Below are 22,553 nucleotides of genomic sequence, written 5' to 3'. Positions count from 1 at the left end.
TATACCGATTTTCAAACTTTAAATTTCTATTAGGAAAACATAATCGTATAGGAATCGAACCTTTGCAGTTCACTGGCGCCGCCATGGCGGCAAACATAATACGTTATAATACATTATAATAGGATTTATATGTTTTTGTGGGGAAAAGAATATTTTCTTATTTTTAAAAATCGCGTCACAAAATTGAATTCGTATTGCTAGTTGTTTATGTACGCTCGATTTAAGTTTCATTTGTGATAACACAAATTGGAATTTAGGAAATGTATGAATAAAATTTGAATTATAGGTATTTATACGTTTTTGTGGGGAAAAGAATATTTTCTTATTTTAAAAATCGTGTCACAAAAGTGAATTGGTATTACTAGTTGTTAAAATTGGAATTTAGGAAATATATGAATAAAATTTGAATTATAGATATTGCTAGTTGTTTATATTAATAATAACTGTCGAAGTGGAAAGTGTTAATATAGTTTGTTGGGTAGTGCAACTGGCAGCTCGAAGAGTGCAAAGAGTTTAATCTAATCTTACTGTTGTTGGTTGTTAGATACAAGATTAATAATTGACTCTATTTATATACAGGTATATAAGAATTAGTAAAACAACAAAATACAGAAAATAAAATTAAAATTTGTGTTGTATAAAAATGAGGGAAATAACAAAATTAGAAACGGATGACTATATAGACCAAACATTAAAATAACAATTGTCAATGAACATTGATCTGTTTATTATAAACCCAGCATAAAGGCTTGCAAAATTATTTTCTCCTTCCTTAAAAAATGTAAACTACAAATTTAAGAACTTATACGAGAAAACATCGTATAAGAACGAATACGTATAACGTATTATACCGGTATTGACACATCGATGTTCTTTGTGTTTCAGAACTCTGAAAACAATTCAATAAACAGTGTATCCTTGTAAGATACAATTAAAATTAATTGAAGATTTTTACAATTAAAATAAATTGAATATTTGTAAACCTACACAATTTGTTTTAACACAAATACTTAATAAAAAAAAATCCGACATTTCACAAGCATCAATCTAATATTTTTTACTTTCATACATTTCAGTGTAATGCTCGCCTAAAGTTCCTCTTGATAAATTGACGCCATGCCACCCACATATGGAAGACACGATTTTCCACTAATGAGCTAAGAAAATAAATTCTTAAAATTAGATCTTGAAGCAAATAAATCTAAATAAGACTCTCGAATTTTCAATCGAGGCTATAAAAATAAGTTCCACGACAAATTGTGAGTATGCTACTTTCCGAATTGTCTGAACACAAAGTTTCGTTTTCATAGACAGTTCTAAAGGTTTGGTCTGGCAATCAACGTGTTAGTGGACCGAAACAACGGATACACGTAAAATGAACGCAATTTTTCAACTTTCTGGGGTTAAAAAATTGCTCGGTTGCAAGTAAGAAGTAATCGAAGCGTAGGTTCGAAGACTTTGGGGTTCCAAAAATCACGGAGCCCGTTCACGGAGGATCCTGATCAGTCCTCCGACCCGCGAAGTTTCCCCATATATGGGACCCGCGTACGAAACCCTCTCTCGACTTCCACCTTTACCGTCGTCGTTTTCTTTTTCCCTGCCTCCTCGCGGCGTCTTTTACTTCCTGCTCGGTTCTACGGTTCGCGAAGCCGCGCTTAACTTTCCTCCACAAATTGCGCTGCCTATGCAGCGTTTAACCCCGCTAATTGCGGACCGAAATGTAACTCCGACGAATCCGGCACCGCGCTCCTATCGGCCGGCGATATCACGCTTGGATTACGGAATGGCGCTTGTAAAGGGAATTTCCCCCACCGCCCGTCCTCCTCCCTTGTGGCAGGTCGAAAAACGAATTAAATCACTGACCTAATATGCGCGGGAGAAGGAAGCCGGCCGCAGCTGCGAACTTCGAGATCGTCGAGGATGCTGTTAAATAATCCACGCTCGAATTGCTACGTGGGAATACGGAGACCTTCCTATTAGCTTCCAACGTTACTTTCCTACTTGCTTTTGGTGAATTTTTAATAATCAAACTGCATGTGATTTTATGTAATCATTAAATCTCTGTTCGAACGTACCCTGAATTTAATACGTAATCTTCTTTGTATTCGGTTTGAAAGTGGTCTCGACTTTTCAAATATCCGTACCTCCATTTTTCCTCGACATATCTTCGATGCACCGCTCTCTATTCTCTGATGAAAAACTGACGACGCAAGAAAAATATTTTTTGTTAAAGCTGGACAAAATTTGGTATCAAATTCTGGTGAATTTCCGATGTTAATATGGAAGGATGAAAGGAGAGTATCTTTAGTTTCCACTGTCTTAAAAAGGTCTAATAATGCGCAGTAAAAAATTTTAATTGATTCAAGTAGCTTGCCCGGGGAATTTCAATATTTAATTTCCCATTGATTCCTCGACCCTCGGTGGTTTCCCATTTTCCGTTGCCTCGTCGCGTGCAAGAAAAACTTGGCTTGGCTGCAAGACTCCGCGGAGCTTATAATTCAAACGAGATTCCACGGGTTTCGCGTGACTGCGTGGCCCAGCCGCGAAAAGTGCATCTGCGTATGCAACGAGCGTGCATCGGTGCGGGTGCAACGCGGCGCTGGCTGCTGCTCATTGACATTTAACTTTCGAAATTGAACAGAGAACGGCGGGATGCGGCCTCTCAGACCGCGGCAAAATACCACCGGGCAGATAGAGCTAACATTTAAATGCCATTGCTGCCCCGCAAGACGCATGGCTTGCGTCGAGATGCGCCTGAAAGGGCTATGTTCCGACGCCTCTTGTGTCCCTGTTCCTCCTCTTAGACCGAACAGGAACATCCAGTCGTAAAATGGTCCGTAACGCTTTCACGCTTTTCGCCACGAATCGCTTGCAAATTACGACGAAATCGTGACAAGATTAAAAAACGTGTCTGCGACAAGATCGATAACGCGTGTAATAGCGACGCAATGTTGAGACTAGCTTAGCGTTATAACCTTATATAACCTTTAATAAGCAATTAATGGACCCGCGTAAATTTGAGATTAACGAAAACATTCTATGAGTAGAAATGTTTTCATCGATCCTAATCCTCTGCGAGTTCAAAAACTAGTTTTTAAGGGTTGTGCACATGTAGTTTCGCTCTGCAATTGTTCGAAAATTATTATTAGTTTCAGTTTAAAATATCGAAGGAAAAGTATTTTTGCTAACAACATTAAGCGCTTAATTCTGTCGAATGGTAACCTCTATTATCGTGTATAAGTAACCTTCGATACTGTTTGTATATATTCTAAAATGCAAGTCTGAAACAATCTAGACGGAAGAAAGGACAAAGTTTAGGAGATTTTTCACTTTTGAGACGAGTATTCGAAAGAAGGAAGAGAAATTGGCTTATCTCTAGCATTATTTCCAACATAGACGTCTCGTGTTTTCGCGCGCAGAACGCTTTCTAAGGCTCGCGTGACCGTGCAAACGATTTCTGACCAGGAAGCAGGAACAAAGTGGCCAGAAACGGCGAAGATCTTCTGTTCGTGAACTTCTAGTAATCTATTTTAAGAGTACGGAAACCGGCTGCTTTCCTTTTCGAAACATGCCCAGCTCGCTTCACGAATAAGATCAACACGACGCGATAAGGTTCACTAATTGATGAATCGGGCACTTTCGTTGAACACTTAGTAAATTCTGGATGAGAAACTTCAAATACCATTTCTAAGTACGCGAATACAATTAAACGATCAATATACCTAAATATCTTTATAGCTGCTCGAGATTCATATATCGATCAGTGTAGATGAAATAGTTTTGCAATAGGAGACATCAATTCGAGCATCTACATTCAATGTTGAAGTGAGATGCAGAAATGATGACAAGAAATTAATGATAAAAAGAGTTGTTTGACTTAGTGAAGAAGAAGAAATATATTGTTTCAAAAGTAAAAAAATTTTATACTCATACAATAGTGTACTATGTTTTTGTCGCGACAAGAAAAAACGACAGAAGAAAGCCATTTTTAGGGATCTACTTAGATTCAAACTGTTTAGATCGTCTTTGAACTACATCGTTCGAAGACTGATCCAACATCGGTCGAGAAACAAAGTTGAAAGATGGATGATGGAGCAGGAGGCGACCCTTCCCGACGATCCCAAGCCCTTAATCCGTCGACACGTAATGGGACATAATGCGAAATTAGCCGGTCGCTATGTACAGTTACGCATTACGCTAACAAGACTTACTTCCGATTATAGTCGAGTCCCCCCATTGTTCGAGGGAGCCAAGCATCGTGCTCTTTAGTGGTCCCGGGCTGCTCTCTCTTCGGTTATTCCCCGTGCGTTGCCCATTTATCTATCTATTCAGTCGGCCTGTACAATGCGCGATAGATTCCGTGTAATCCGGCCGACACAATGCCTTCAAAAGCCGCCTTGTATCACCAGAGAATCTGACACCGCGATCTTTTCTGATTTACACTCGCGTCAGACTCTTCTACCCGATGTCACGTGGCTATCAGGCCACCCCGAAACCAGGACCTCAGGAAGATGACTCGAATTAACCCCTTGCCCTACGATTTAAAGTCTAACAGCGTGAGCCCAAAATTTACACAAAACTGTCCAGCCTTCGAGCCATTCCACGGTGGCATATGGTGTTTACATTTGGTCCAAATACCTGACCACGAGTCTCACACGTGGTTGTAAGGTAAAGGGTTAACGAAACATTCAAGAAATCCCGAAGTTCGCGCAAGACTTGTGAATCGAAGCATCCAGGAATGAATTAATACTTTCTCATAAATCTTAGTGTACTTTACAATGACATGTTACGCAAAGGGTAAGATACCATGGTCACCTGACAAGGTCGATGAGATTTCCAAGAATCCTTAAGGTTCTAATTACCGACGTGACTTCTACTTCTACTTGACGCGTGTTAAATTTACAATTATAAATTTACAAGTGTTCCGAGAATTCTAGACCCTCTATAGAAGAATTGTTAAAACCATACTAGACAGGTAACTGATGTCGCTTCTATCGGAGAATAGCGGCCGCGTGTTTACTGACTTCAGATTAGATCTACGATTCCGAATCTTCTTGGATAACCATTTTGGGTGTCGGATGTAGTCTTATAGAGACCTACCCACTCTCGTGTTACCCTTCAAACGGCGAGATATCTGAATTTCGAGTGCCATCGAATCCTCCGAGACTCTTCATTATACGCGAAATTTATTCGAACCTGCCAGTCTGTAGATTTAGTACAGTTCCAGTTATCGGTTTATCGCGTGATTGGCACATAATAAGTTACTATTTGCATTGTTTCACCGCTCACGTTCGAACGTAAAGCCATTTACATCGAATTTTGTACGACCAACGAGGAAGTGAATTACGCCGGCGCAATTGAATTAAATGTTTGTATTTTCAGGCGGAACGCGAGGTCGTGTTGACGTCAATCTTGTCGAGTGAATTGAAAGCTATGGGAGAACCTCGAACGGGATCTAATATAATGGCGCCGGGACTAGCGACAGCTCGCGCGATTATAATATAATCGTGATTGAACGTATACAGTTGTCAATCAATGTTCCTTGATACCGAACTCGCCTATTCTCAAAATTAAATCTACGCACGACCACGCCGTATCCTTGCGCCTTCGACGACCATCTATCGAAGTTCTAAATTTTAATTATTCGGTAAAAAGTTGAAGTCTCAGGTGTTATATTACTGTATAGTAAATACTCAGCAAATTCGATGAAGAAAAACAGAACAACGATCATTGGTAACGTTGCAACTCGTAATAGTGGACGAACTCCGTTTCAAATTTTCAAAATTCTGGTCTCGAAGGACCATGTCGCGAGAATTAATTCATACAAGGGATTCGAGATTTCGAGGAATTCGGAGCATAATTGCAAAACGGCTGGAACGACGGTATTCGGCGTAGAAAAATGACGTTCCGCGCGAATCGCCGCGTCATCCACATTCTGCCGGGACTGTTCTTTCATTCTTGGTGCAATAGCTGGCACGAGAGGTCGCGTCCTCGTGGTAGCAGAGCGCGTGGTACGCGATTAGCCGCGACGTGGATTGTCAAAAGCTTGGGCAGGCACGTGATGTACCGTTAAGCATGCGTTCGCCTATCAAATATTCGACCTACGACCTGGCGACGCTCGGCAGCGTGAACGCGGAAATGCAGGTACGCGCGCACCGTCGGCCCTCGAATGACCTTACGCGGAGTCCGTTTGTCTCTTTGCCGGGAGACTCACCGACGGAGGCTCGCTTTCGATGGGATAATCGCGGATTCCTCGGATACAGTGATTTACGATCCCGCCTGCTCGTCGATGCAAGACGAATTTCGAGGCGACGAGAACCTGCGCGTCGCGAGATTCTAATCGTCCCCTCCTCTTTTTAACATTCTTCTAACCTCTCTACGCGTTTTAACTTTCAACGAATATTTTCCCATCTTTCTTCCAGATACTTTCAACTTACGAAAAAAGAAGACCCTACATTCGATTAGATTGCAAGACTCGATGAACCTCACCCTTTCGCCTTACTTCCTCCAAAATATTTGATTTATTTACCGGGATGTGGATTAATGTACGCTAAGATTTTTTGTATGTTCTTTGAAATTAACACTTTTGTATCAGACTTCGTCGCAGAAGTATACGAACCAGAAACTATTTTGTTCGGTACAATCGAGGCTAAAAATACTGAAAAATTATATATTTCAATGATGGAGTTTGAGAAAATAAAATTTGTTTTAAATCCACCAATGTGAAAATATGGTTACGATCGAAAACATACGTTAATTTGATTTCGTCCTGGAGATGTACAGTCGTAAATGAACAAACTAGAAACTATTTTGTTCGGTACGAACGAGGCTAAAAATACTAAAAAATTATATATTTGAATGATGGAGTTTGAGAAAATAAAATTTATTCTGAATCCACCCATGCAAAAATTGTTAATTGACTCAAGTAATTCGGAACGCTGAACTATGAACTCATTTTTCGTCTCGCTATGATGAGATAAGTCGTTAAATAAATAAATAAAATCGAAACTATCGTTCGAGAAGTTGATACCTAATTGTAACTCACAGAAAATTGATTCAATGTTAATCACAGCTCGGGCAAGTTCAATAGCCACGCGAGACCATTACTCGACAAATGTATAATTTAGTGTATAATCGTGTTACAAATATTCCACGCGATCGTTTCCGTTGCTTTCGAGTCTACGAATCATGCGAACGATTAGCAGCCAATTAATTGCATCGAACTGAAAAATGTTGTCGTGCCATTTTGGGTATTTCGAATAACTTCTTGGCTCCTAATGGGTACCATGATCGTTCGACCGTTGAGAACGGTGATTATTCTTGCGGACTGTTCGTCGATCCGCGATTACGGCGCCGCGGATATTATACGTATTGTAAATGTCTGAAATGGTTGTTTAATTGTTACAGAAGGCCATTATTTGCGTAAATCGTAGTCGTCGAGGAAATTGTTTAGGCTTCGTAAGCATTTTGAGCGTTCGTACGACCGTTACGTCGGCTCGTTATTCGCATGAATTGTTAAGCGACTCGTAATTACGCCGCGACGATGGGGAAAAATCGTTTGATTTATAAATATCCCGGGATGACATTTTATTGCCGCGAATATTGAACGGTACTTTCAATTTCTCTTATTGGTACTTTTCATTATATTCATTTCAGCAATCTTGGTTGCGATTGCAATAACGGTTCATAAAATGAGAACCCATGACGATTTCTCGAGCTTTCGCAACGATACGAATTACTTCCATCTAATTTCACATCACAGTTTCATCGAACAGAAGATTCATTAAAATACGCGATCCAATCTTTACGATCACCTAATGCACAATTTCTCGAACGCGGGTTTCCCATGCAAGATTCTAACCCAATTCGATCAGCCAACCCGGAGCTCGATATCCCTGGGGATACCGGGGTTCAACAAATCTGTAGTTCCTGGAGTTTTCTCGGAACCTTCTTCTAAGAACAGCGCGTATCTCGGTGTTCAATGTTCGCAAAAACGTTCCTTTATCGCGTCCTCACTTCCACCTCGCGTTCCTTGATAATCATCCTTCGTAAAATTCCCTCTCGACTACAGGAAGAAGACTCGGGGCGAGCTCGAAGAAAGAGGATCAGCAGTCGGTCAACGTCGTCGCTTCAGCGGCGCAATAGAGAATTCAAATAAATCGCTAATCGCGAGCATTTATCCTTTCGCGCCGGTGACGTACGGAGTGGCGAGTATGCGGTAAGCCATCTTACCTCTTTCTTCCTCCGTTGCACTCGACCTGTTCCTTCTGTGCGTCTTCATCGGTTTTATACGCGAGCACCTTTGACCACTGGCGCCGTTCGTAGCCATCGCGGGGCAAAAACCGCTCGCGAGAGCACTCTTCTCCACGGTTCGTACCGTTACCGTTATTTTTCGGGTCGATGTCGTCTTAGTAATGCGATCAGTGGCTACGTGACATTTAAAGGGCAAACGCGTACGTCGATCCGGGGATCCTCTTCGATCGCTTTAATATTTTTCTCGAGAGCTCCAAACTCCCAAATGTTCCTATTTCTTAGTTTCGTTAATCCCTCAACGTACGATTTAATTCCAAATAATTTTTCAAACCTACACTATTTAATTTTGTTTAAGTTTGTTCGTACAAGGAATGGCCACGAAAAATAATATCTCGTGAATGTTAAAATGTGTTGATTTTAATATGTAAGACTTAACGACGAATCAGTAGCCTCATGATTGTAAAACTTGTCATGAGTCAGACTCGTCATTGTACGGTAAGGGGTTAATGTAGCCCGAAATAAAGAAAAAGTTCCTTTGCTTTTTATTTAATCGCATGTTTGTTGTCGTTATTTGATTTTTCTTGCTTTTAATAAGGTTTAAGTTTTACAACGTCTAAGAAAAATTGACGATGTGATCTGGAATCCTCCCAACCTTAAAATAACGTAGAATTTTGATACGTCGCGATTATCAAATTTTCAAATCGTTTTCCAACGAACAATTTTCTGCAATTAAGATAGCCCTTCCACCAAAGGGTATTACGACTTTCATAATTGTACATTCCTACCTAACGACCTATTTCTCTCTGCCCCTATCTTCCCTAATGGCTTCCAAGGCATTAAGAGTCGAAAGTTTGAAAAATCAGGTGAAATGGGTCGACACACATTTTGCACTCGATATTTTCGCTCTACCTGAAGATAATACCTCGTGTGCACATGACTCAATGCGAGATATTATCTTGGAATAGAGTGTAAATATAGACCTCACCTAACACAAGATATTATCTTGCGGTTGAGCTAAATATCGAGTGCGAAATGGTGATGCGTCGATTCGTTTTGCTCGATTTTTCAAGCCATTAACGTTTAACATCTTGATCATCGTTAAAGCTGGCAACTAAAATACTTTGCATGTATTAGCTACCTTGGACTGGGTATTTAGACGCCATTTTCGGTTAGAGTACGCTAACTAATAATTTTCTGAAAACGTTCCCACGTCTAATTTGAATTATTTGCAAGATAAGACAAATATATATGTAATTACTATGCTAGATCGAATATATTAATAACAATTTTTGTCCTGACACGCATTCAAGATATTGTGAATAATAGCAAACAAAAAGCAACACTGTTTCTTTTCCAAAAGAAAGTTTAACGCCAGACGTATTACTCGTATACTTTCATCATTTTAATAATATCTTTCTAAAGAAGTTTCAGAAAATTGTAAACGTACAGTATAAATATGTCACAAACTTGTCGACTTTAAAATATCATGTCAGTGTCGGTTTCTCGAGACTGTTGACACGTAGGTCGAAAACACTTAGCGAGAACGGTGTTGAATCTTGATCAATTTGACGCGGAATGGTTGTTACGGGATCACACGGATACTGTGCCGAGTCAGGGTTAAAAGGAACCCTGCAAAAGGCTGCGCCTATGCGTTCAAACCACTCCTTTAAACGAGGCAGCATCGAGCACGGACCCCTTGGCTATCGAGAAGAGAGAGACAGGGGAAGGAGGGGGGTGGGGTCGGGAGAGGGAGGTAGAAAAATGAAAAAGTCACCGATGCCATGCGAGCGACGTGACCTCTCGTCGGTGACCCCGGACGAACCGGCCGACGACGACGAGGAAAGGGGGAATGCCAGACCTCAGGCTACGTTCACAGTTCGCCGAAAAAGGCATGCTACACAACCGGCACGCCGATTGTGTTGACCGGTCAACGTGCCTCCTTTGACAGTCGGCGTCTCTCTTTTCCTGGTCGCGTTAATTTATGGCCGATACAAATGGAAATATTCACCCGTACGACTTCTTCGCGAGGGACTCTTGTAATTCGAAGTCGCCAGCCAGCGTGCATCTTCACTAACCCACCGAGCCCACCATTTTATACTAGATTATTTCGTGGCGCCATTTTACTCGCTGCAACGTGATCCCCAGAATTTTTGTCGGAGTTTATTTTAAATATAGAGCACTTTACTCCTTGACCTACAATCGTGACGTACGACTCAATAATAGCGCTAAAAATACGACCGTTTGCAAACGTGAAACACTTTAAACTGAGAATATCGTCTGAAATTTTAGCGGCCATACGATAATCCTAACCTCTAAATACCAGTAAAAGAAAATGTCCTCATTCCTTATGAGACGATTCCTTCGGAGAAATTATCTATCTTAAAAATTATTTCTTTCCAAATTGTTGAATTTGTGTTTAAATGAAATTATCAATATCGTTACGAAAAGTATTAATAGAAAAATATCGATCGATGTCTTCCATTTGTGTGAAGCCAGGACAATAGGAGCGTAGGTCGCAACGATCAATTATATTTTACATGAGCAATCTGGATGTGGGTCATGGCGATCGCTTTCATATTATTATCGGTTAAAGAATGTGAAATGTTTTTTTTTGCAAATTATGTAACATTCGTTACCTTAATAGCAGAAAGGAAGCAGAAATCTGTTTTGTATTAGTAATACAAATAATTATAATTTCCGAAAAAAAACGAATATCTGGAGCATTTTATTTCTGGACTTGTAACCGCGGCACAGGGTAAACCTAATTTCGAAGCGAACCGAAATGTGCATCGTACGATATTAAATCGCAGAATGAAATGCTTGTCTATTCTCGACCCCGCTTTTATATTTTGAAGATGACCTTGTTTCGAGAACAATAGTCGCCCTATGCTGTAAGCTAATGTTAGTTATTCGGTATGAACGAATAGAACAACGGGTGAGCCTAAGTTGGAAACGAACTGGAACGAGATTAAACCGTAGAGTGAAACTAGTCTGTTCCAGGCACCCCCTTTATACTTGGAAATTGACCTTCTTTTGGTACAAAATGACACGGTGACAATAGCATTCCCATGCTGAAGACTAATGATAGTCGTTAAGTACGAACGAACAGGACTCTCGAATAAACCTAACCTCAAAGTGAAGTGGAACGTTAAGGAAATGAAACTAAATCATTAATAATAAAAACATATCAGCCTTATACACACAATATACACTAGAATTTTTATATTACAATATAATTCCATTTTTTATTTAGTTTCAATATAGTTTCATTTGCATTCTAATACCGTTTGAGGTTAAGATTATCGCAGTTCGTTTATATACGAGACATATGCTTCTATAAAATTTTATATATTAAACTATTAAAGTGATATATATATAATCTTAACGCAATGGAGATTATTATTAATCCCCGGAATAAGTATTTTATATCGCGATTTAATCTCGATTCATTTGCGTACCAGTTCGGTTTGAGGTTAGATTCACCGCAGTCGTCCGCGTTCATAAGGTTATATACGGTTCATATTAAGGATATAATTAAAGTTAATACATCACCGTGATGCAATTAGAACGCATTATAAGTTATATAAATTATACAAGTTGCATCACGGTTGTACGTGGGATTGTACATGTGAAATTAGAAATAAAATACGATACGGAGAAATAGAAATAAATATACAGTAATGGTGCAACGGCACACCTATAACCTGTTATTAATCTAACCTAGAACGTCGGCGGTCGACCTTGCGTCGATCGTAGCGCCATCGCGGTAACAGTCGTTCAGTCTCCTGCCGAGTTTCGTTTATCCCCGACGACGGAGCAGCGTCTTTAACGCAAACAGCTACCCAACGATGCCAGGCGAGCTCGCACGGCGGTAAACTCGCCACTCCGCGGACAGAAAGGAAAAAGTCTCCCGGGACGGCTGCCTATTTATCCATTCCTAGTACGACTCGTTAGTCTCCTTCGACTTTCTTAACTTCCTGATTGCCTTCCTAGTCCGCCGCATCGTGTACCTGCCTGGCCAGACAAATTCCGGTCGTTAAAGCTCAAGTGTCCCGGCATTTCCGCGCGTGTGTGAACCGCGTGAACCCTACCGGCTAAAACTCGAACCCTCTTTGGGGTCCGCGTGGACTCGATGGCTTCCGTTTGCCTCGCCAAAAATGGAAAGCTCCCACTCGCGACACGAGAAACGCTTACAGTAGTCCCGTACGCTTTGACTTCTTATTCGCGAACCTCCGGTCCGTTAACCCGTCGTTGTTTCACGCACGAATACGCCACAACCTAACTTTCGGACGTCACGGATGACGTACTAGTACGCGGAGGATAGACGTGTCGCGAACGTGGTTACTGAAATTTCAGACGATATTAACTTACGCGCCAGATGTTTGGCTGTCGAGAGTTCTGAGTTGATTACTTTTGCAGTATATTAGGTTTTGCTACAAGAAAAGGAAGATGATTCCAGAGAAAACAATTATTTACGAGAAAATGCTGGGATAGTAATTACGCAAACATCCTGTATACAAATTTAAATTCATTCTCAATTATATAAACAATTATAACCCAGTTTCATCACATATCAGTCATATAATCAATAGGAATTGCTGAAACTTCATTGAGTATATAGCGTCAAAGTAAATGTGAAAATAAACATAGAAGACAGCATAAATAGTAATAGTTGATATAGTCATTCGATAGAGGATGAAATGCCCTTTAAAACGAGCGTTTGTGAGAGCCGATAGCTTTATTAGTTCCGGAGATATAGCGATTTTAGTTTCAAGTCGATGCGGTGGCTAGTTTCGGAGATAGAAGCGTCCGAAGCGTTTGTTTACGTTTCATTGATATAAATGAACTCGCGCGCGCGACAATAGTAAACAGTGCGTAGTAAATTCTTGGAAATACTACGACTTCCTGGTCACGTGACTGTCTCGACTCACGCGCGACGAAGAGGTCCAGCGCGACGCGTCAGACGGAGACAGAGATAGTCAAATTAAGAAAAATACACTTTTACATAAATTGCGATATCTCGAAAACGGAAAGTCCGATCGACAAAAACAAAAAACCGTTTTAAAGGGGAGGCTTCACCGCCGCCAACAGTGGCCCAATAATTAATAAAACACTAGTAGTTTTGGAACTGCACGCATCTAAAGTTTTTAGTATTTTTAATACGCGTTAATAGGCTTTCGTTAGGCGGAGAGTCAGACGTAGCGGAATTTACAAAATTACGATTGTCTTTACACGATGATATCTCCTAAACGGAAAGTCAGATCAAGGAAAACCAAAAGCCATTTTAAAGGGGAGGCTTTGCCGCTTCTAACAGTGGTTCAATTATTAACAAAACACTAGTAGTTTCGGAGCTGCACACATCTAAAATTTTACTATTTTTAATACGCATTGCTACTGTTCTAAGACAGTAGAAACTGAAGATTCTCTCCTTTCATCTTTGCTATGTATTTCCTACTTACGTCTGAAGCTAACCAGAATTTGATACTAAATTTTGTCCAGTTTCTATACAAAAATATAAATCGTTCAACTGGTCAAATGACCGGTCGTGGTAGGCAAGACAATCTACATATTTTTCCCAGAAAACAAACAATAAGAATAGAAGTGAATATTGAAAAATTCATTGCACGTACACTATAAGAATAGTCGTAAAGTTAAATGGCGCTAAAATAACATCGTATATAATAAATTCTAAACGAAAATTTAAAAACGGTCATTTAACCCGGTAGTGGAAGTCACAGTTCGTTGAGTAGCCTCGATTGGCCAAAATATTCGAATAGCTGGTAAAAATGATCAATTTCGTATGTTATTCCTACACGGCGAAGAGAAATCGTGCTCAACGAATCAATTCGTTGACGCGTGACAGCTATTACCGCGCGAACTTCTCACGTCGATCACAAGGATCGGTTTAATGGTTCGGTCATGGATCGGGCCAATAATGGACTGTCGAGCGGTACAAGCGAACTCGAGGCTGTTACAGGATCTGACTCCGGGTAAATAGAGGCTGCTCGTGCATTCACGACAATGTGAGAAGATATTCTTCTCTAATTCAGGTCGCGATGTCAGACAGGATTGTTAACGAACAAGAAATTGCCTGTCCTGCGGTTTTGCCGTTCTACGAGGCGTGTCTTTGACCTTCGAGGGTGGATCGTTTCCCATCGGCGAGAAAGATATCCACGGATGGAAGAAATGACTTCTGGCCGTAATTAAACCATTGACGTTCGAGGTACCGTAAGGGTCAATCCGCGGTGTCTCGACCGAACGAGGAACGCAACCAACGGCTTTCGCATAACTGCAACAACGCAATTAATGGATGATATTCGTACGAACGGCAGCGAACACTGACGACTGTTCAGAGTGGAAGGAGGCGGACGAACGGCCGAGGTATTCAGAGGATTCCTCGTAATCCGTGACTAGACCCGGTCACCGATTAATCTCACGACGATCGCTCGATTCAATTCGCGTTCCTGCCGCCGTGCTACGACCAGCGCGCTTATGGTGTTCCTCTCGAAAGTTATTTCCAGCATCGGGGTGGAATCGAGGTGAAAGGTGACTCTTGAGATCCTAGCGGCGTTTATCCAAAGAAATTTTTCTACGGTAGCCGCGTTTAGATCTGCGTCAGGAGACAAGAACAAACCGTCAGAAACGAAGGAAATATCATATAATGGGCTCCATATCGCGCGTTTTTAGAATCATCGGATAGTTTGATGAAAGGTAGACGTTTCAGAGGGTGATCGTTTATGGAACTCATCGGACAAGGCACTTAGAGGATTCTACCAGGGACGTGTTCACAGATTTAAGATACAACATCTGTTTCCAGTTTGTCATTGCAAACATGGGGGATGCATAAATACGACTCATACATTAGTCACCAGTCGCTGAGCGTCCTGGCTGAAAGAACCCAATTGCTTCGTACGGTGTATAACAACTGCATTAACTCTTCTAGTATAAGAAATATTCACACGAGTACTTGATACTTCGGAGTCGCGAAACGCGCCGTTCAATCTCTTCTGCCATCAAGATCCCATCTCTGATCGTTCCTTCGCGTCTTGTGTTAACTTTGAAGACGGATGCGCGTCGATTACGCAAATGCTTCGATAAATATAATAATGTACGTTTCGTTTCAGCTGTACGGCCTTACCCCACCTTTGAACGTTCAGATCCCATCTTTAATTACTCTCCAGGGGGCAACGTAGCAGACACTGTCTTCCTGATTCGCGAAAGCCATCAACCAGGTTCAAGCAGGATTCAACTGGCCATCCAATCTCTGTCAACGTACCGTCTCTAATCATCCGGCCCAAAAGGAGGCATACCTTGGTCTCGCCAAAGTGGGAAGATCACCGGAATCAATCTCGCGATTGAACCGAAACGAGGCTCTCGCGGCCGTGTTCCACGGTCAGGATCCCACCTCCAATCATCGTTGAACACGGCAGCCGGGGCACGGCGTATGTCCATAAATTTCCGCCGTGGTTGCGGCGTAAAAATCAATCGACGCTTCCCGCGAAATTGTCCTACATCCCAGGCCTGCCTTGGATTCTTGGTCTCGGTCGCTCCGTCATCGGGCATCCTCGCGGCGTCTCTGTTGCTACGGGCAAACAGGCACGGCCGCCAGCTCTACCGACTGGCTGTCAGTGTACCTGCCGGCCAGACAAATTCCGGCCATTAAGCGTTCGAACGTCGTCGTGGCGGCTGTGAACCCGCTCTCCTAAGGCCCCCGTGTGCCGTGGAATATAATGGTGGACCGTGGATTGACCCTTGCGGTACTCCCACCATCACCATCACCGGGATCACCTACACACGCGGCCGACCACAATCGCGGCCGTGCGCCGTGGCCAACGACGCACGACCACCATCATGTGTCCCGGGGCCTGTCGGGCCCCGAGACGCGCCACGACGCCTATACGCTTCGCCTCGCGACCGAGCCGTACGTGCCGGGGTCATATTCTCATCGTCGATGCATGGCCGCCGCCGTGCGTCGTTGTCGTTGGGTACAGTCGACCGAAACAGTTCGTCCTAGGCTCACTTAGGGCCACCAGGAGTGGGAGGGAGGGGACGAAAAAAAAGGTAACCAAGCGGAGAGGAACTGCTGGCTGCCCGATAGAAATCTGATCGCTCGTTACTCGTTCCCTCTCCTGTGCGCCGCGTCAGAGATATCGTGACCGTTTTTGCGCCGGGTCATCGGGGTTCAGCCAAACGATGCATCCGCGGGGCTTTTTGTTCGCGTCACCGTGGGGGGAACGTTGATACGACGAGCAAATGGAACCGGGGGCCCGATCGCGCAATCGATTGATGGGTGGCACTCCGGGGACTTCCAAGGAAGTGTACCTAATGGGGACACTAACAGATTAGGTTCGTTGAAATACTAGTACGGATAGTTAATAAACGTTGCTCGAAGGACATCCGTGCACGGTCATCCGACCGGTTTAAACATGACAAGTCTACTGTAAATGATTCGATCGATGCTGTAACTGACCTTGCGTGACCTTGAACGACCTTCGGTTGCAGGTCATTGTCATTACGTAGGTAGAAGATGGATACGAAAATGTTCGATTTTAAAATACGGAAGTACGGACGAAGGTCGATAATTGAAAAATAAGTTGAGAACGTAGAATAACGTTTTTTCTCTTAACGTTTCTTTTTTTGGATGTTGGTGTTTGAAAATTTCTCGGTTAAATGTCAATCATATACGATTTCGCTGAGATGTCTGTTCGTTACTCGCTGTTTCTACTTATACCTTTGTCTAACTCAAACTACTATTTTATTCTATTTCGATTTGTTTTTTCACGAAGGAGCTGTGTACGTATTCTTATTAATTTCTCACTTTTCTTACACTATGTGAGACGTACTGGAACGACCTCGCTTTTAGAAATTACGGATCATGAATTTTTCCTATTATTTAGTAATTTTTTTTATGAATACAAACCCATGTACTAATAATTGAACTATACAAATAAACCAATATTAATTTACAACAGAAAACTTAATCAAAATTAAATATTTTCAACCATTTAGTATGTACGGACTAGGTGCACCATATTTGCAGAATTTATTTTAGTTTTTCATAATTCTGCCATCCTTATGATTATATGAAGAAATGAAAGATATTTAAAGCGTGTCGTTAGTATCATAGCGGCCTGAAGCGAATAGATTAATAAGAGCCACGACACTGAAATGCTGAAAGTACACAGCTCAATCATAGTAACTAACCTATTTGACCCTTCTAACTGTGGAGGCATCTCTCGTACTCGTCACTACAGGACTGTACAACCAATTTCTTTCCTGAAAATCTTCTGCTCACTGATTCCTACATATAATAATACGAGCGTTAAAAAATTAGAATCGCGTAAAAAGAAGAAATTATAAATAAAAGTATACAATTGAGTACAAAGACGAAGTACAGCTATTATACTGTTATTAACCTAACCTTGATTATACAAATACACGTTCCACAACCTGGCATTAAAAGTCCCCGCGTCTAATGTCTGTTATTAAACCTCATCAACGAGTCCACTGATTAGTTTTTCTTCCAATTTCAAAGATTTCAACCACCCACGAATAAATAATAAGTCCAAATATTACTTTCCCTCGAGCAATTTTGTAAATTATACACACGGAACAAAGAATTTTTGCGTTCCTTATCGACTAATCTGACATGGACGATTCAGCGTTTAATACGATTACGTTGTTGGTTTGAAGAACATGAGCTTCCCTCGCGAAAAAACGCTGAGAAAACACGTCGATCGATCGAGCACTTTTCACGACCTATTAACTCTAGATGTAACAGACCATTCTTCTTAACGCGATAATACGTTCACGGTATCGCGTTCTGAAACAACCGGATGCTAGCGATACGCAAGCCCCCTAGTTTGGTAAGACGATACAAAATGGATCGTGGTATGCATTTCCTTCGATCGAAAATCATGCAACAAAAGCCCGATCGATTTTACCGTTCGAAAATAAAATACAAAATGACGAAAATTCTATCGGAGTCGTAACGAAGAAGTTCATAACGTGCGATCGAATCAATCGTAAAACAAACTTGTCCCGAGTTCTTGCATAATCGAAGCCAAACAAGAAAGTCATCGACCTAAGACGCTCGACGTCGTGACGGGAGAAAAAAGTCTCGTTAAAAACGCGTTAATTGATCGCCGATGACTCGATGAAACGCGAGCTACGAGTGACTCGACTCACCGACAATGTTGGTGCTCTCTCCACGTTGCTCCGTCTTTTCGATTCCGTTCTGCCCCTGAAACAAGCAAAAAAAATTATGAAGAATTTACGAACATACGGTTCTGTATTGTCAGTTGAAAATTTAAAATGTTAGAGCAAGAGGGTTAAGTAATTCGACCTTGATACAGGTACTTTGTCGGCTCAGAGATCTCCGCTAACTTTCAACGAACAGTTTCAATTAGTTTTGGCTGTGAATTAACAAACAAACGAAACGTAGCGGTATAGGTGGGACACAAAGACAGTGGGAGTCGAGAATCGGCGTTAACGAGCCATTTACCCGTTGCGCCTTAATTTGTCCAACCGTGCATGCTCGCCTAACGACGATCAATCGTCAGAATTAACTTTTTGCTTCATTTGCGGCCTCGGTGGATCGTTAAACCGACGAGTCTCTGCTCTTGAGCTAGCGAAACTTACGATTAGATCCACCGTGAAGTTTAACGTTCCTCTCGCGTTACCTCGCTGAATCCTCCGAATATTAATCTCCTGTTCGGCTTCATTATTGGAACACCTGCGATCATTAGATCATAGTCCCTGGCGCACATTGATCCGCAATCAAGTTAACTTTAACTTAGTTGAATTTACAATTTATTCGGAGAGAAAAATTTTCAAGAATCCTCTAGGGAACTTTTTCCAAACCGATGCTTCTGGAAACTGGAGGTCAGGTTAGTTGCCGGAAAAATAAATAAAAATGTGTTTATTGTACTCTCTATTTCAGAAATAATAAAAATTTTTCATTCTCTATCGTTCCGTTAGGAAATAAGACGAATAGAATTACTAACTGTATACTTATTGTTTACTTTTTGGAGAAGTCAAAAATTCGATTATGTACCCCAATTTTTAAAAATTTATTAATTCACGTTTAGTATACAGGGTGTTCGGCCACCCCTGGGAAAAATTTTAATGGGGGATTCTAGAGGCCAAAATAAGACGAAAATCAAGAATACCAATTTGTTGATGAAGCCTTCGTTAAACAGTTATTATCGTTTAAAGTTCCGACCGTACTGAATTTTTTTCTCGAAAATGCGCAAGATTTCGACGGTATGTCTAATGACCAAAAATGATTGTAATTGACTCCCACAACAGAAAATAATTTTTCCAGAACGATTTGAAATTTTTTTTTTCCGTCGAAAAATTTCACACCTTCTCGAATTTTTTTCTAGAAAGTAGGTAGGATTTCCGGGGTATGTCTATTCACCAAAAATGATTGTAATTGACCCCCGCAACCGAAAATAATTTTTCCAGAACGATTTGAAATTTTTCTTTTTCGTCGAAAAATTTAGGCAGCTACCCCCTGTCGATTCTTCTTAAAAATTCCTTTTTGATTTTTAGTAATTTTGTTTGAAGCCCTACAGAAAAGTTGTCTAATACTTTTCTGTAGGTACCCATGAGCTCTACTTCAGGAAAAAGTTTCATTGAAATATATTCACTATTATAGAAGTTATGGCTGTTTGAAAATTGGACCATGTTTATGGAGTTTTTCTCATTTTGCGGGTTCAAGGACCAACTTTTCGAATATTTTTAGACTTTCTACATATTCTACACTAAAATACGCGTCGTTTGCTTTTTTAAACATTAAAATCGTCCAATCCGTTCAGAAGTTATGACGTTTTAAAGATTCGCATGAAAATTCGGGCACACATTTCTGGCCAGAAATTAGATTTTCGGTAAGGAATTTTTTTCTCGAAACTGAGTAGGATTTCGGGGGTATGTCTAATGACCAAAAATGATTCTAATTGACCCCCGCAACCAAGAATAATTTTTCCAGAACGATTTGAAATTTTTTCTTTCGTCGAAAAATTTAGGCACCTACCCCCTTGTCGATTTTTCTTAAAAATTCCTTTTTCATTTTTAGCAATTTTGTTTGACACCCTATAGAAAAGTTGTCTAATACTTTTCTGTAGGTACCCATGAGCTCTACTTCAGGAAAAAGTTTCGTTGAAATATATTCACTATTGTAGGAGTTATGGCCATTCGAAAATAGGACCATTTTTATGGGGTTTTTCTCATTTTTCAGGGTCAAGGACCAACTTTTCGAATATTTTTACGATTTGTACATATTCTCCGCCAAAATACGCGTAGTTTGCTTTTTTAAACATTAAAATCGTCCAATCCGTTCAGAAGTTATGACATTTTAAAGATTCGCATGAAAATTCGGATAGACATTTCTGGCCAGAAATTAGATTTTCGGTTAGGAATTTTTTTCTCGAAACTGAGTAGGATTTCGGGGGTATGTGTAATGACCAAAGATGATTCTAATTGACCCCCGCAACCGAAAATAATTTTTCCAGAACGATTTGAAATTTTTGTATTTAATTGTTAATAACTTTTTAACGAAGCCTCCATCAACAAATTGGTATTCTTGATTTTCGTCTTATTTTGGCCTCTAGAATCCTCTATTAAAATTTTTCCCAGGGGTGGCCGAACACCCTGTATAAGGTATACAAGGTTCACGTTATTATGATTTTTAAAAACTGTTGTGGAAAGGAAATCATATTGAACATCTTTTGTAATCTTACTAATGCAGAGTTCTAATAAACACAATGTTATGAAATATTCGAACTTATCATATAATACACGAATGAACTCGTTTTGATATATACTTTCATATGACATCAAAAAACATGTAGCATTGCATTTAAACAATTGAAGGTCACCTTCGTTTCTCGCAAAATAATGTAAATATGCAAAATTGATATCTATATATAATCACAATAATTTTCGAAAAAATCGCCGGCTGGTAATAACGTGAACACCCTGGTACACTTTCCTCCCAACTTCATAAGAGGTGTATTCCTCCATTTTTGGAAACACAAGTTTAGAAAGTATATTTAGTGCACTATTGCTCGACGATTACAAAAAATGGCGACTACAAACATTAGAAACGAAATATATACGACGATCGTTGCGTTTGGAAATCAGTATTCCGAGTACGTAGGATATTCGTGGACGTAAATTCGAAATCCTCATCATCGTTCCCAATAAGTCCGAGTACCCGGGACCGAGACCAGTCCAGGAACGTGACACCGCGTGTCGGCAACAGGCTCGAGCTGCACCGGATTATCCAAGTAGAAAATGTAATGGAACGAGTAAAGTTTGCGTTCACGCGTCGTTGAACCTGGCTAGAACCGGCAGCGGAGAGGAGAGACGGCACGGAGGAAGGAAAAGAGAGACAATGCCGTCGACGATAGAGCACCGCCGCGATTAGGTAACCGAGAACCGTATCGACGTGCTCGGACCTGGCTATGTGTGGGTGTACGACACACGTGCAAGAGGAACAGATAGGGCGAACACATTGGCCAGATAACGCGTTGCATGGACCCGTTCCAGATTCCGGGGACCAGCCTAGTTTCCGCAGGAATTTCCATAAAACGTCTTCGACTGGTCTCGGGGAAAAGTCTGAGGATGCGTAGGTTGACGATACTTGAACGATCTTCGATTAGAAGAGATTACGAGCTGCTGACGACACGGTGACTATGTATGGTGCTTTTTTGATTATCTTTTGTAATGGGAGAATGTATAGGGAGTTGAACATTTCTATTCCTCACGATTGGGGGGATTCCCTTTGAACCAACCAGGATTCAAGGGTACTGATGACGATTCGTATAAAAGACAATTCTTTCTTTAACGTTCATTTTAAGAATCATTACTATATTGGGATCTAGAAGAAGAAGAACTTAAGAAATTTCTTTAGTAATCCCTTGATAATGATGTGTCAGGGGGTGGACATGTTCATTATCTTCAGATTAGAGAGGTTATAGGCTTTAAAGTATGAAAATACTTTAATATTATGGTATTGACACTAGGTAGTAAAGTACTAAAGGAATCTGGATAGGGTTAATTTTATGTGATACTAACACGGTTTGTTCCTAAATACCTTGTAGATTATGAGAGACGAATTACGGACCAGGCGATCAGAAGCCTGTAATAACTATCTGGGGGCTATGGAGTCTGAAACAGTTGGATACTTCTAACGATGAATCCTCTAATAGAGCTTGCAAAAAAGGGCATGATCTCTTTCTTAGCTGCTTAGGACGAGATCAGTTTGATACTTGACCCTCTAATACAATTTATGC

At 40.9% G+C, this 22,553-nt stretch overlaps 1 protein-coding gene across 1 annotated transcript in view; it reads right to left on the bottom strand.

Moving 5' to 3' along the window:
• Positions 1-22,553, bottom strand: part of Sano (CABIT domain-containing protein serrano) — a 262,616-nt gene that overhangs the window by 143,581 nt on the left and 96,482 nt on the right. Inside the window, exon 2 of the mRNA XM_076781093.1 lies at positions 18,442-18,496. The gene's annotated coding sequence lies outside the window, so the exon portion shown is untranslated. The remainder of the gene's footprint in view (positions 1-18,441; positions 18,497-22,553) is intronic.

The sequence above is a fragment of the Colletes latitarsis genome, chromosome 14 (genome assembly GCF_051014445.1).
Source record: "Colletes latitarsis isolate SP2378_abdomen chromosome 14, iyColLati1, whole genome shotgun sequence".
Classification (NCBI taxonomy): Eukaryota; Metazoa; Arthropoda; class Insecta; order Hymenoptera; family Colletidae; genus Colletes; species Colletes latitarsis.
The sequence above is the reverse complement of the archived record's forward strand: the minus strand, read 5'-3'. Positions and strand labels throughout refer to the sequence as shown.